Consider the following 15,288-nt stretch of genomic DNA (forward strand, 5'->3'; position numbering starts at 1 on the left):
ATCATGACCTGAGCCAAAGTCAGACACTTAACCGACTGAGCCACCCAGGCGCCCCGAAAGCAAACTAATTTTAAACAAGAAATGAATGAGGTATCTACTACTCTAGTGTGAGTCATATAAAATGTGCTTCCTTCTGTTGGCTATCCTGCTTGACAGGACCTGAAATTTCCTTGAAAAGTGGTATCAAAAATAACTAAGGAAAAAAAAAGACTAAAAATGAAAAAATATTAATTTTACTTCTGAATTTGAAAGGATCTGAATATTGTCATATACATTCCTTTTTTTTTTAAGTTTTTTGTGTATTTATTTATTTAGAGACAGTGTGAGTAGGAGGAGGGGCAGAGAGTGAGAAGAGAGAGAATCCCAAGCAGGCTCTGCACCATCAGCACAGAGCCTGACGTAGGGTCAAACTCATGAAACTGTGAGATCATGACTTGAGCTGAAACTGAGAGTCAGATGCTTAACCAACTGAGCCACCCAGTAGCCCCTATTTCTGAGAGAGAATTAAATCACACTGTGACCTGGACTAAGGCAGTCTTTCTAGTTTTTGTCAGCTTTCATTTCATTAAACTACCGTGGAACAGGTAAATACTGTACAGGAGAACACTTTGAGGTGATTTTCCCCCTTCCTGTAATTTGCTTCCTTCTGGGTATTTGGCCTATGCTGACCTAGAACAGGGCTGGAACTGAGCTGAGGATAGGTGGATGGTAAAAGTACGAAAGGTAAGAATAAAGAATATCCTTATAGTTTTCTTTTCATCATCCAATAAAGAGATGAAATAATGCTAATAAGACATCAATTTAATAATCAACCTGCTTACATTTTTATTTTGAAAATAATCGTACTGAACCACAGAATCAAAAAAATGGCTTTGTATAAATATTTGTGCTTAGAAAAGCATATACAAACTGCTACTAATACCTGATGCTTAAGTAACTCAATGGAGAACATGAAGGAGAGTAAAGGAACATCAAAGCATGTCCTCGGGATGAAGGGATCCCTGCTGATGAAGTAAAACCTCTTACTGTCCAACTCTTAATGGTACGTACAAAACTAACAACTCATACTTATGTAGCACTTCAGGTTTTTGTTGTTGTTTTTTACTTTTCTTTCTATTATTTTTTTGTCTTTTAGAGAGAGAGCACGTGTGCACACACACATGCACATGTAAGAGTGGAGGGTTCAGAGGGAGGGGGGAAGGGAAGGAGAGACAGAGAGAGAGAGAGAGAGAGAGAGAGAGAAGGAGAGAGAGAATCTTAAGCAGGCTCCATGCCTATGATGGAGCCCAACATGGGGCTTGATCCCATGACTCTGAGATCTTGACCTGAGCTGAAATCAAGAGTTGGTCATTCAACCAACTATGCCACCCTGGTGCCCAGCACTTCAGATTTTTAAAACGTGTTTTCATATGTTATCTCATTTGTTCATTAAGATGAGCCAATTAGAAAGTATCCCTACTTTACATATAAGGAAGCTAAGTGCAAAGCAGGTAAAGGAAGAGTCCAACATGTTAAAGTTTGAAAGAAGTGTAGACAGAAACTGAATTTGGTCTTTTCACATTTAACCCTTGACCCTTACTACTGTACTTTTCAATAATACTAGAGGGGCCATATCCTAGTGGAAATTACTTTTCTGTGGAAAAAACATGAATTCCTAGAGGAAATACTGAAGTCTTCCTGTTTGGGGCATATATGTTTTTGACGATAATGGCAAACACACACATACACAGAACATACACGGTAATAACAGTCATCCAAACTTAAAATTTCAAAATTCCACTTCTGGTCTCCCCCAATTCCGTTTAGTTACTAAAACTCAAGACTATATCTTTGTTTTTTGCTATTTTGTTTTTCAGATTTTTATTTAAGTTCTAGTCAGTTAACATATAGTATAATATTAGTTTCAGGACTAGAACTCAGTAATTCATTACTTACATGCAACACCCAGTGCTCATCACAAGTGCCCTCTTGAATACCCATCACCCATTTAGCTCACCACCACCCCCGCCCACCTCCTTCCATTAACCCTGCTTGTTCTCTGTAGTTAAGTCTCTTATGGTTTGCTTCCCTCCCTCTATGAAGAGCCCATCTTTGAAATCTCTGTCTTTTCCCTTCCCTCTGTTCCCACCAAAATTCAGATTTAGCTTTTATATAACCTTAAATACTGAAATCTAGTCATGTCACCACTCTCCTTCCTCCTCCAACAACTTTCTGCACTGCCACAAAAAAGAAAAAGTCAACATGCACTCTTGCCAACAACAGAGGGTTTGAACTTTTCTGCACAGAATACAGTCCTCTCTGCCATCTCGAACCGACCTTATTACCCTTTCGGTTTCATTTCTCCTTTGCCCACAACACAAATCCTGTATTACACGCTCCTAATACACCAAACTGTATGCTCACCCACTGGAAATGTTATGTGTGTACTTCCACACTTCTGTCTATTTTCTTGGGATGACCTCTAAATCTTTATCTCTAGGAAGTAACATTTAAACTGGTGAAGAACTGGATCTATTCGAGAATGCAGATTAAAAGGAAAACTGGGGGGCACCTGGGTGGCTCGGTCAGTTAAGCGTCTTACTCTTGATGTCCGTTCAGGTCATGATTTCACAGTCGTTAAGATCAAACCCCGTGTCAGGCTCTGTGCTCGGCACAGAGCCTGCTTAAGATTCTCTCTCTTTCAAAAAAAAAAAAAAAAAAAAAAACTTAATAGGAAAATTTCATTGCATGCTGTGACTCTGGTATTAACTCCTTCCTCTCCTTGCTTGTTGTGTTTCCTTCCTAGAAAGATGACAAATTGCTTGGCTTGCACTTGATAATGCTAAAACTATAAGGGAAAAGTGCATACCAGTTCCCAGGCTGCGAGCCAGTAAAGCAGTGATATGCTGCGCATTTCAGGAAGATCTGAGGGACCTGATAAGCACTTATGTCCTGAGTATTCACTCCTCTTTCTCTGTTTTATCTCCTTTGTCACAGAAAATGAGACAATAACTAATTTCACAATATTAATGAAAATACATTCAACTACATGACTTACCTTTTGAAAGACCTACTAATCTAGACTTTAGGTAAACTATGCATAGTAGTTACGTAGAGATTTGAAGCAGGATACTACCTGAAACAGCAATCCTAAGGAGTATTTAAGTGCTAAAATTATGACAGTAGTATCCATGGAACTAACAGGGCCTCTACACAGAGAATTTTAAATATTTATATGCCCAAAAGATTGCTGCCATTTTCTTTTGGGCAGAACAACAAAGTTCAAAGTACAGTAATGAAAGTTATCACTGGGCTTACTGGCAATCAATACCAATTAAAAGCTACATTTTAAAAATGCATATCAGGTGTTACTGGAAAATGCATCCATCTGAATAGCAGCTATTGAAAAAAAGTTTATCAAAAAGGGTAAATAATGTATAAAAAGTCCCAAGTGAGTGATGAAAACCTTGTTCAGATGACAAGCCACATATCAGTTGGAAGCCAATGCTCAGACTTATTGGCACCAACAATGTTTTCTTAATTTCCTAAGTGTGCATAACATCACACCACCCAGTTGGCCTAGAGTACCCTTATTTATTGCTTTATTCTATGAAAGACTACTTCAACTTACTTATATTGCTGACAAATCCATTTTATAATTTTCATTAGCAGTTCTAATGGTTCTTATGCAATATTTCATATTTATTTATGCTTTCATTCAGCAAAACAGTTGCTGAGTACCTGTTATGGGTTTGGCACTACAGACACAATCCCTATTCTCAGAAAGGCTAGAAGCTGGTGACAGTAGAGAGAAGACTAGTGAACGGCAATGACCGTGATATAAACAAGCCAAGCACAGTAAACCTAACTCTTCCTGGAGACTGAGCTCAGGGAAGGCATCTAGAGGAAGAAATGATATCTGAATTCTTAAAAGAAATTAACCAGAACATACAGGAAGATTTCAAATATATGGCACTTTGGGATGACGGTAAGACCCAAGGTATGGCCATGGAGTGAAGGCCTCAAGTGGTGTAACTATTCCTGTCCTAATACCACTGACCTTCAGTCCTCAGTACTGGGGGCTGCTACATTGCTAGGTTTCCTTTTTCCTGCCTGGTGACATTTTCAACTCATTTCATCCTATGGCTTTATTCTAATTTTTAAAATGTGACCCCATGTTTTGAGGTTTTTAAGAGAAAAAAAGATATAATTTTGTATATTCCCATAAGAATTTTTCTATCGGCATTTTCAGCCATTTATTAAAAAAATATTTATGGAGCAATAATAATTATTGAGCTATATGACAGGCTTGGCTTTAGGTGCTAGGAATATGATGGTGAAGCAGGTATGCCACACATGCCCTTATAGACTTTACATTCTAGTGGCGGGGGGGCGGGGGGACCTAACAAACAAATATGGTATCATCTCATAAGAAAAAAAAGGCAATAATAAAAGTGAAACAAAATAATGTGATTAATACTGGGGGGAAAAAAGTTTAGGCAAGGGGGACTAAGAAAAGCCTTGCCTGAAGCAGAATCCTTTGAGCTGAAGCCTTAATGATGAGAAGGAGACAGCCTAGAAAGATCTGAAGGAAGAGTATTCCAGGCAGAAGGAATTGCTGATGAAAAGATACTTGAATAAAAAGAATCCTTGGTATTCAACTGACCAAAAAAAAAAAAAAAAAAAAAAAAAGCCCAATAATTAGACAATGACTGGATGATGTAGTGTTTCAGATCAGTGGTTCCTAAACTGTGCTGCACACTGGAATTATCTGAGATGCTTTTAAAAATCCAGATATCCTGCAATATCCCAGACCAATTAAACCAGAATCACTGGAGTAGAAGCCAGAGATCAGTATTCTTTAAAACTCTCCATGTGATTCTGATATGCAGTCCCAGTGGAGAAGCACTAATTTAGGCCATGGTGAAGAATTTAAATTTTAGTCTAATTACATAAACAGCTACTGAAAGATTAAAATTTCAACTGAAATTTGTCATGTACCTAGACTGTTTCATTTCAACCTGGATATTTCGTTAAAAGGAGCAATACACCTTAGATATGTTAGTTCCTGAAGCAAATTCTTTTGAACAACAAAAATGAAGGCAATTATTGAAACACTTCCCTTTAAAAATGTGGGGCACCTGGATGGCTCAGTCAGTTGGGTATCTAAGTTTGGCTCAGGTCATGATCTCGTGGCTCACGAGTTCAAGCCCTGCGTCGGGCTCTGTGCTGACAGCTCAGAGCCTGGAGCCTGCTTTGGATTCCCCCCACACCCCCCCCCCGCCTCTTCTTCACTCATTTTCCCTCTCTCCCTCTTTCAAAAATAAATAAACATTAAAAAATGTTAAAAAGTAAAAATTAAATAAAAATTAAATTTAGCTGAAAATTAGTTATTTTGGAAATGCCTACTGTATTCATTTTATGCACCTCCCTGTAAATTCTAGAATATATTTGCTTATATTTTGTGAATGACTTATCTCTTGTGAGGAAAACAAATACACAAACCTTTGAAACAGTATCTGAATTTTGCTGACATTATTCTTTTTGATGAGCTGTAAGACTGACCATGGGATTCCTCTAGTGTGGGTCACATGAGCACATGATCCACTCTGCTGTAAATGGTACAGCATTTTGTGGCACGTAATTCTGTAAGATTTCACCTACTAGAGCTGAGTTAAGAAACAATCTTTAAGGAGAAATGCGGTTGATTCACCAGCACTGCTGCGACCTGAGAAACTCATCACATTAAAATGTTTAGACACATTTATCAGATATAGATGACATTTCTATTGTTCAAATAAACACACCCGAATACCTTTTGTTGTACTGCACTGAGTAGAAAATAAAGCCCCTAATAGTAGTAAAACGTTTCATTTCCCAACTCTTGTGGTCAATTTAAATTCTTATTTTTTTTAACAATAACTGTGCCTAAATTAAGGAACCTAAATTAAACTGTAAGAAAAGCAAAAGCAAGGAAGTCCCGGTCACATTCCAGGAGAGCAAACCAAGCAGCTAAAAACTGATTGAACTATCATGTGGTGCTACAGTCCTAAGATTTCCACTGATACAGCATCTTCTCCAGTTTCAATTAACATATTAATATAGGCTAAGCAGCTGAAGGAGTTCTACTTAAAAATCCAACCACTCCACAGAAGGTAAACTTAGGATATTCCTTTACTTATCTACCCAAAACAAAACTTCATCAGAATTGTGTAAGTAGGGGCGCCTGGGTGGCTCAGTCAGTTAAGCGGCCGACTTCGGCTCAGGTCATGATCTTGCGGTCTGTGAGTTCAAGCCCCGTGTCGGGCTCTGTGCTGACAGCCCAGAGCCTGGAGCCTGTTTCAGATTCTGTGTCTCCCTCTCTCTGACCCTCCCCCATTCATGCTCTGTCTCTCTCTGTCTCAAAAATAAAATAAATGTTAAAAAAAAAAAAATTAAAAAAAAAAAAGAATTGCATAAGTAAAAAAAAAAAAAGTGCATATGTAAATATTATACTACCCCCAATTTTCCTCTAAAGGACAAATTTTCTACACAGTCTACTTGTCCTGGAATTCACAGAATGTAAGTAAAAAGGGTTGACAACTTCTACTAAAACTTTTCTTCGGAAAGCTCTATCTGATAAAGCCAGCCAAGGTAATCTCTCTATCTCAGAACAGCCTTTGCATTCTTTCTGTCCCTTTATGAAAACCCACAGCAATCCCAACTTGCATTACATACTTGTTTCCCTTTTCTTGTAGACAGTATCTGAACTGAAATCAGGAGCTATATTTTATGCATTTTTGCATATTCACACAACCTTTGTGGGGTTAAGCAAACATCTAATTAAGGAATGAATAATGAAAACTTATCAACCTCCCAAGGCTGAAGATAAGACAGAACAGCTCAGTGCTGGTATGACCTTCTGCAAATATACATCGCCACTTCCAAGCCCTGACTACCATTCTCTCCCTCCTTGGTAAACTAAAAGAGAAGTAAAAAAAAAAATACATGAAAATGTGAAATGAGAGGCGCCCTTATGTTCCAAACAAGAAGGGTGGATCAATGAGAAAGAGGATTTGATGATTAAAGACTGCAGACTCAAATGAAAAATAAAATAGAACCATAAATCCATTCAATCACTTGTTCCTTCCGCAAACAATTTTGAATACCTAAAATATTCCAGGCACCTATAACATACAAAAGTAAATGAAACGCAACTCATGCCTCCAGGTAGCACACAGTTAAATGCTATAATGCACAGTAATAAAAGCAACGCAAGAGCTATGCCTAAGTGATACAGAGATACAAGTACCTCATTCAATGGTACTGATGGTAGTGGAACTAAGGTTTGTTTGTTTTTTACAACGTTTATTCATTTATTTTTGAGAGAGAAAGAGAGTGTGAGTGGAGAGGGACAGAGAGAGACACAGAATCTGAAGCAGGTTCCAAGCTCCGAGCTGTCAGCACAGAGCCCAACATGGGGCTCGAACCCACAAACCGTGAGATCATATCTGAGCCACAGTCAGATGCTTAACTGACTGAGCCACCCAGGCACCCTGATAGTGGAACTAAGTCTTAATAGGGTGAGTAGAAATTATTCTAGGATAAGAGGCAAAGGGGGATCCATTCCAGAAAGAGGCAGAACAAAGGCATAAAAAGCAAATAAATAAATAGGACATTTTAATTCCTTCATAAAGTGAACGACAAGTACAACTGTCATGAATAAACACGCTAAATAAACTGTTACTACCTTTCACAGCACAATTAAAATGCGAAGTCAACTGGGATAATCTGAAAATATTTTTATCAAAATCTGGCATTCCAATTACCTACTCACCTCATGTTACTTTTGTTACTTTATAATCCAGTTTTCCAATTATTTTATCATTTGCCACTTTTATAGGTTTGCCATGTACCTATGATGAAACTTCCTTTGTTCCAAAGACAGTTCAATAGTCTTAAAATCAGGTTATAATTAAATGAACAAGCCTACTGCCAATTTCACTAGGCTCCTTGCTGGAAATCAGACTGCATTGCAGAGAAATTTCCCTGAGGGCAAACTGTTGAGGCAAAATTATGACTATGACACGGACTAAGCAACCCTATGTTGCAACTTATTATATTATAGCTACACTTTGCAAATATTTTAAAAGATCATTCAAAGTATGGTTAATAAATCACTAAGTAACACTGCCTTCAATCTTGTGAAGACTGAATTTTCATCATCAGTGGGCCAGGCTGATGGCTAAAAAGTGATGTACTCTCCTACGTACAGTAATTGCAATCAACTGTGACGATCCATTCATTTTATATCACCTTTGACCCTTTTAAGAGGGCTGAATGGAGCCTGGTCCTCGATAGCCCTGTGAAGATACGGTCGTGTTTCACGTAGGCAGTGGTTTTCTGGTCGCTGGCTTTCACAGGCTGCCGCGTGCCTGGCTCTCCCACAAAAACCAGCTGGATAGTGTTGTTGCTGAAAGCAGAGGAGAAACCGAAGTGAAAAGATGCAGTGAACGGGGTCCAGCACAGAAAGACAAAATATCTGAAACTGTCGAAAAATTTTCCAAAGCGCACATGGCTCACTTATCTAGTGACACAGGACAAACTGAACTGCTGTGGCCAACAAGAAAGGAGACGCCAGCAGCTGCACACTCATCACCTTTAATGAAGCCTTCGCTCTTCACAGTTGTGAAACTCAACCATATGGTTCTTGATATTTGAAAAGATCCGTTTTAAGAATCACTGGGAAAATCTGTCAGTACTTATGCAGAGTTAGATTTTAGGAAGAGATGGGATTTCTCTTCACTTTTACAGAACATTTTTCCTCTTTTGCTACAAAAACACAAGGTTTCAATAGCTGGCCAGTTAAAACTATTACCATTCATAAATTCTGCATGTCTGAGAACTTGATATACCCTAAAACATGTACCACCCACAATCATAAGTTTAGCCTAGCCAAGAGAAAAACACCAAATTTAGAATCCCATTACATGCTATCACTGGAAATTCACTGAATGTTTAATTAGTAAAACTAGAAGATGAACCCGAGGATGTTCAGCTCAAGTGTTTTTGTTCTTTTTTTTTTTTAACACAAAAGGTTTTATCTTCATCTCTAACAACATCTATTTCCACATTCTATAACTTTAGAATTCACCTCTAAAGGCTGGGTACAAAGGAGTGTGGTAGATTTTATTTTCCAAAAATGCCCACAACAGTATCGCCCACAGCAAATGCTCTTCTTACATCCATTTGAGAGGTGAAGTCTAAACTCTTTCTCCTTAACTCTGGATAAGCTTATGACTATGGTAAAAGTGAACCTCTGTGCTTCAAGGCCAGGGGATAACATGTGATTCAACTCCCCCCTTACTCCTAAGAACCTGTGTTCTTGAAGTCTTTAGTTGCCATTTTAGCAGTCTCACCATGCAGAGGACAGACACAGTGCCGTAAAAGAGAGACCCAAGTTCCCCATAGTGGGGAAATCAGAGAGGCCTCCAGACTAAGTGAGCACAGACGTGCATGGACAGCTCCTAGCTGCTTCAGTCCCCTGCTGTTCCTGCTCCAGACCCCATCTGACTGCAAAGGCATGAAACACTCTGTGCCAGAACCACCTAGTGGAGCTCTGCCCAAATGCTGACACACACATACCAGGCAAGACAGGTAAGAACACTGTTCTTTGCTATTTTAAGTTGCTAAGTTATATAGTTATAAAGCTACAGTTTTGTCAAAACGCAACACATAACTGGAACACACTTTAATATCAGGTGTGAAGTGGGATAATAAAAAATTGGATAAACCCAGAGGTGCCTGGGTAGCTCAGTGGGTTGAGAGTCTGACTCTTGGTTTTGGTTCAGGTCCCGAACTCACGATTCTGTGAGTTTGAGGTCCACAGCACAGGGCCTGCCTGGGATTCTCTGTCTCCTTCTCTCTCTGCCCCTCCCCCACTCATTCTGTCTCTCTGTCTCAACAATATATAAACAAACATTTTAAAAATTTTAAATAAACCCAAACATACGGTATTGGTCTTTGGACCAGACCGTAGATGGAAGCTGAAGGAGACTATTAGTGGAAGACTAACAGTCCTCAAAGAGTTGGACTGTGAGAGTTCCAGAGAAATAAGTGTTTTGTTTTTGGAAGAGGCAGAAAAGGAGACTCTTGTTACATGGCTGCAGTACATTTAGCAATATTGCTGCCCACAGTGATGTGGAAAATAAAAAAAGCACCTAATGATATCCAAAGATCTGGCTAAGGAGATTTTCAAGCAGAATAGTGAAAGAAACGCCTGCCTTCCTTTTGCTACTTAGCATGAGATGTACAGAGATGTACAGAGAATGGTGAGTTAAAAATTTTTTTGCTTTTCAGCAAAATTTGGAGGGTCTATAAAGAGACAGGATTTGCTGGGTTTCCAAAACAAAACTGTTTTTCATTCCCTATCACTTCAGAGAGCAAAAGAGTCTCAAAGTAATGGCAAGGCTCAAGGAAAAGCAAAATGCAGGTGTAGTCAGAAAGATCTGGTCCACAAATAAAGGTAAGTGTGTGATTAAAAGTACTCTTTATTAACACCTCAGGAATATTAAGGTGGTGCCTTATAAGTCCTGTAAGACAGAAAAAAAGGCCTTATAAGGATCTTCTAGGCATATGTAGCCAACTTTCTTTGATGAACAACTGGACACAGGGAATCTTAAGGGTGTTTATCCAACTGCAGCCTGATAGGGAAGCCCTGAAAAAGGAGAGATTATATGCAAAATTTTACGGGTGTGGCTTTTGCTAACAGTGGATTACTTTTTTTTAAGATTTTATTTAAATTACAGTTAATTATGGGGCGCCTGGGTGGCGCAGTCGGTTAAGCGTCCGACTTCAGCCAGGTCACGATCTCGCGGTCCGTGAGTTCGAGCCCCGCGTCGGGCTCTGGGCTGATGGCTCGGAGCCTGGAGCCTGTTTCCGATTCTGTGTCTCCCTCTCTCTCTGCCCCTCCCCGTTCATGCTCTGTCTCTCTCTGTCCCAAAAATAAATAAAAAAACGTTGAAAAAAAAAAAATTTAAAAAATTAAAAAAAATAATAATAATAATAAATTACAGTTAATTAACATATAGTGTAATATTAGTTTCAGGAGTAGAATTTTGTGATTCTTCACTGACATACAACACCCAGTGCTCATCACAAGTGCCCTCCTTAATACCCATCTAGCCCATCCCCCCCCACTCACTTCCCCTCCAGAAATCCCCATTTTGTTCTCTACAGTTAAGAAGAAGCTGTTTTATGGTTTCCCTCTCTTTTTCCCATGTTCATCAGTTTCATTTCTTAAATTTCACATATGAGTGAAATCATATAGTATTTGTCTTTCTGACTTATTTCACTTAGCGTAATATACTCTAGCTCCATCCACGTCATTGCAAATGGCAAGATTTCATTCTTTTATGGCTGGATATTATTCCACTGTATGTATGTACTACTTCTTTATCCACTTACAAGTCAATGGACATTTGGGCTCTTTCCATAATTTGGCTATTGTCGGATGTGCAGGGGTGCAGGGGCTCCTGGGTGGCTCAGTCGGTTAAGCATCCAACTCTGGACTTCAGTTCAGGTCATGAGCTCATGGTTTGTGAGCTCATGGTCTGCACCATCAGAGCCTGCTTGGGATTCTTTGTCCCAGAGCCTGCTTGGGATTCTTTGTCTCCCACTCTCTGCCCCTCCCCTGCTTGTTCGTTCTCTCTCTCTCTCTCTCTCTCTCTCTCTCTCAAAATCAATAAATGTTAAATACATACATACATACATACATACATACATACATACATACATACACCAGGATGAATGTGTCCCTTTGGATCAGTATTTTTGTGTCCTTTGGGTAAATACCTAGTAGTGCAATTGCTGGATCATAGGGTAGTTCTATTTTTAACTTTTTGAGGAACCTCCATACTGTTTTCCAGAGTGGCTGCACCAGTTTACATTCCCACCAACAGTGTAAGAGCATTCCCCCTTCTCCTCATCCTCACCGACAGTTGTTATTTCCTGTGTTGTTAACTTTGGCCATTCTGACAGGTGTGAGGTACTATCTCCTCATGGTTTCAATTTGTACTTCTCTGATGATCAGTGATGTTGAGCATCTTTTCATGTGTCACCTGGCCATCTGTATGTCTTCAGAAAAATGTCTATTCATGTCTTCTGGCCATTTCTTAAATAGATTATTTGGTTTTGGGGTGTTGAGTTTGATACGTTTTTTATAGATTTTGGATACTAACTCTTTATCAGATTCTGTCATTTGGAAATATCTTCTCCCATTCTGTAGGCTGCCTTTTAGTTTTGTTGATTGTTTCCTTCACTGTGCAGAAGCTTTTACCTTGATGAAGTCTCCATACTTCAGTTTTGCTTTTGTCTCCCTTGCCTCTGGAGGCATATCTAATAAGACACTGCTATGGCTGACATCAAAGAGGTTGCTGCCTGTGTCCTCCTCCAGGATTTTGATGGTTTACTGTCTCACATTTAGATCTTTCATCTATTTTGAATTTGTTTTTGTGTATGGTGTAAGAAAGTGGCCCAGTTTCATTCTTTTGCATGTTTCTGTCCAGTTTTCCCAACACCATGATTTGAAAAGACTGTCTTTTTTCCACTGGATTATCTTTTCTGCTTTCTTGAAGTTGACCATATAGTTGTGAGTTCATTTCTGGGTTTTCTATTCTGTTCCGCTGATGTCATATTGTGCTAATGCCATATTGTCTTGATCATGACAGCTTTGTAATATAACTTGGAGTCTGGAATTGTGATGCCTCCTGCTTTGCTTTTCTTTTTCAAGACTGCTTTGGCTATTTAGAGTCTTCTGTGGTTCTATACACATTTTAGGATTGTTTGTTCTAGCTCTGTAAAATATGCTGGTATTATTTTGATAGGGATTGCATTAAATGTGCAGACTGCCTTCAGTAATATAGACATTTTAACAATATTTGTTCTTCGAATCCATGAGCCATGGGATGTTTTTCCATTTCTTTGTGTCATATTCAATTTATTTCATAAGTTCTATAGCTTTCAGCATACAGATCTTTTACATCTTTGGTTACTTTTAATCCTAAGTATCTTACGGCTTTGATGGAATTGAAAATGGGATCAATTCCTTAATTTCTCTTTCTGCTGCTTCATAATTGGTATATAGAAATGCGACAGATTCCTGTACAATTATTTTGTATCCTGAAACTTTACTGATTCCATGTATCACCTTGAGCAATTTTCGGGGGAGTCTTTTGGGTTTCCACATAGAGTATCATGTCTTCTGAGAATATTGAAAGTTCAACTTCGAGGAGCACCTAGGTGGCTCAGTTGGTTGAGCACCCAACTTCACCTCAGGTCATGATCTCACAGTTCATGAGTTCAATCCCTGGGCTGGGCTCTGGGCTGACAGCTCAGAGCCTGAAGCCTGGCTCAGATTCTGTCTCCCTCTCTGCCCCTCTCTCACTCATGCTTTGTCTCTCTCTCTCACTCAAAAAATGAATAAACTTAAAAATATTTTTTTATAAAGATGTTCAACTTCTTTGCTGATTTGGATGCCTTTTATTTCTTTTTGTTGTCTGATTTTCTGAGGTTAGGATTTCTAGTTCTATGTTAAAAAACAATGGTAAGAGTAGATATCCCTGACTTGTTCCTGACCATAGTGGAAAAGCTCACAGCTTTTCCCCACTGAGGATTATATTAGCTGGGGGTCTTTCATATATGGTCTTTCTGAGGTTAGGTTCCCTCTATCCCTACTTTGTTAAAGGTTTTTATCAAGAATGGGTGCTGTCCTTTGTCAAATGCTTTTTCTGCATCTATTGAGAGGATAATATCATATGATTCTTATCATTTCTTTTCTTAATGTAGTTAGATGCTGACTGAACTGTGAATATTGAACCACCCTTGCAGCCCAGGAATAAATCTCACTTGATCATGTGGTAAATAATTCTTTCAATGTACTCTTGGATTTGATTTGCTAGTACCTACCTGAGAATATCTGCACCCATATTCATCAGAAATATTGGCCTGTAATTGTCCTTTGTAGTGCAGGCTTTGTCTGGTTTTGAAATCAAGGTTATGCTGGCCTCAGAGAATGAATTTGGAAGTTTTTCATTCCATTTCTATTCTTTGAAACAGTTTGAGAGAAACAGGTATTAACTCTTCTCTAAATGTTTGGTAGATTTCTCCCAGGAAGGCATCTGGTCTAAGACCTTTGTTTGTTGGGAGATTTTTGATAACTGATTCAATTCCTTTGCTGGTTATTGGTCTGTTCAAATTTTCTGTTCCTTCCTGATTCACTTTTAGTAGTTTATATGTTTCTAGCCATTTACCCATTTCTTCCAGATTGCCCAATTTGTTGGCATATAATTTTTTATAATACTCTCTTAGAATTGTTTATATTTCTGTGGTGTTGGTTGGATCTCTCCTCTCTCATTCATGATTTTATTTATTTGGATCCTTTCTCCTTCCTTTTTGGTAAGTTTGGTTATCAATTGTATTAATTCTTTCAAAGAACCAACTCATTGATCTGTCCCACTGTGGGATTTTGTTTGTTTATATATCATTTATTTCTGCTCTAATCTTTGTTTTTAATTTTTTTAATGCTTAATTTATTTTTGAGAAGGAGAGAGAGAGAGTGCACATGCAGGTGAGCAGCAGAGAGAGAGGGAGATAGAGAATCTAAAGCAGGTTCTGCACTGTCAGTGCAAAGCCTGATGTGAGGCTCAAACCCACGAACTATGAGGTCATGACCTAAGCTGAAGTCGGATGCTCAACCAAGTCACCCAAGTGCCCCTGCTCTAATCTTTATTATTTTTCTTCTGCTGCTGGCTTTAATTTTCATTTGCTCTTCTTTTTCTAGCTCCTTTAGGTGTAAGGTTAGGTTTTGAATTCGTGATTTTTCTTGCTTCTAGAAGTACGCTTGTATTGCTACATACTTCCCTCTTATGACTGCTTTGGCTGCATCCCAAAGGTTTTGGACACGTGTTTTCATTACAATTTGTTCCATGTATTTTTTAACTTCTTCTTTAATTTCCTGGTTTGCCTTTTCATTTTTTAGTAGGATATTCTTTAAACTCCATGTATTTATGGCCTTTCCAAATTTTTTTCTTGTGGTTGACTTCAAGTTTTATAGTGTTGTGGTCAGAAAATCAGCATGGTATGATCTCAATCTTTTTGTACTCACTGAGGCCTGACTTATGACCCAGTATGTGACCTATTCTGGAGATTGTGCTATGTGAACTCGAAAAGAACGTGTATTCTGCTGCTTTAGGATGAAATGTTCTGAATATATCTGTTAACTCCATCTGGTCTAGTGTGTCATTCAAAGCCAATGTTTCCTTGTTAATTTTC

General features: G+C 38.6%; 1 protein-coding gene across 2 annotated transcripts in view; it reads right to left on the reverse strand.

Moving 5' to 3' along the window:
* Window positions 1–15,288, reverse strand: part of BMPR1B (bone morphogenetic protein receptor type 1B) — a 412,316-nt gene that overhangs the window by 170,807 nt on the left and 226,221 nt on the right. For both annotated transcript variants that reach the window (XM_042935858.1, XM_042935857.1), the window contains exon 2: window positions 8,275–8,431. The gene's annotated coding sequence lies outside the window, so the exon portion shown is untranslated. The remainder of the gene's footprint in view (window positions 1–8,274; window positions 8,432–15,288) is intronic.

Source organism: Panthera leo, chromosome B1 (genome assembly GCF_018350215.1).
Source record: "Panthera leo isolate Ple1 chromosome B1, P.leo_Ple1_pat1.1, whole genome shotgun sequence".
Taxonomy (NCBI): domain Eukaryota; kingdom Metazoa; phylum Chordata; class Mammalia; order Carnivora; family Felidae; genus Panthera; species Panthera leo.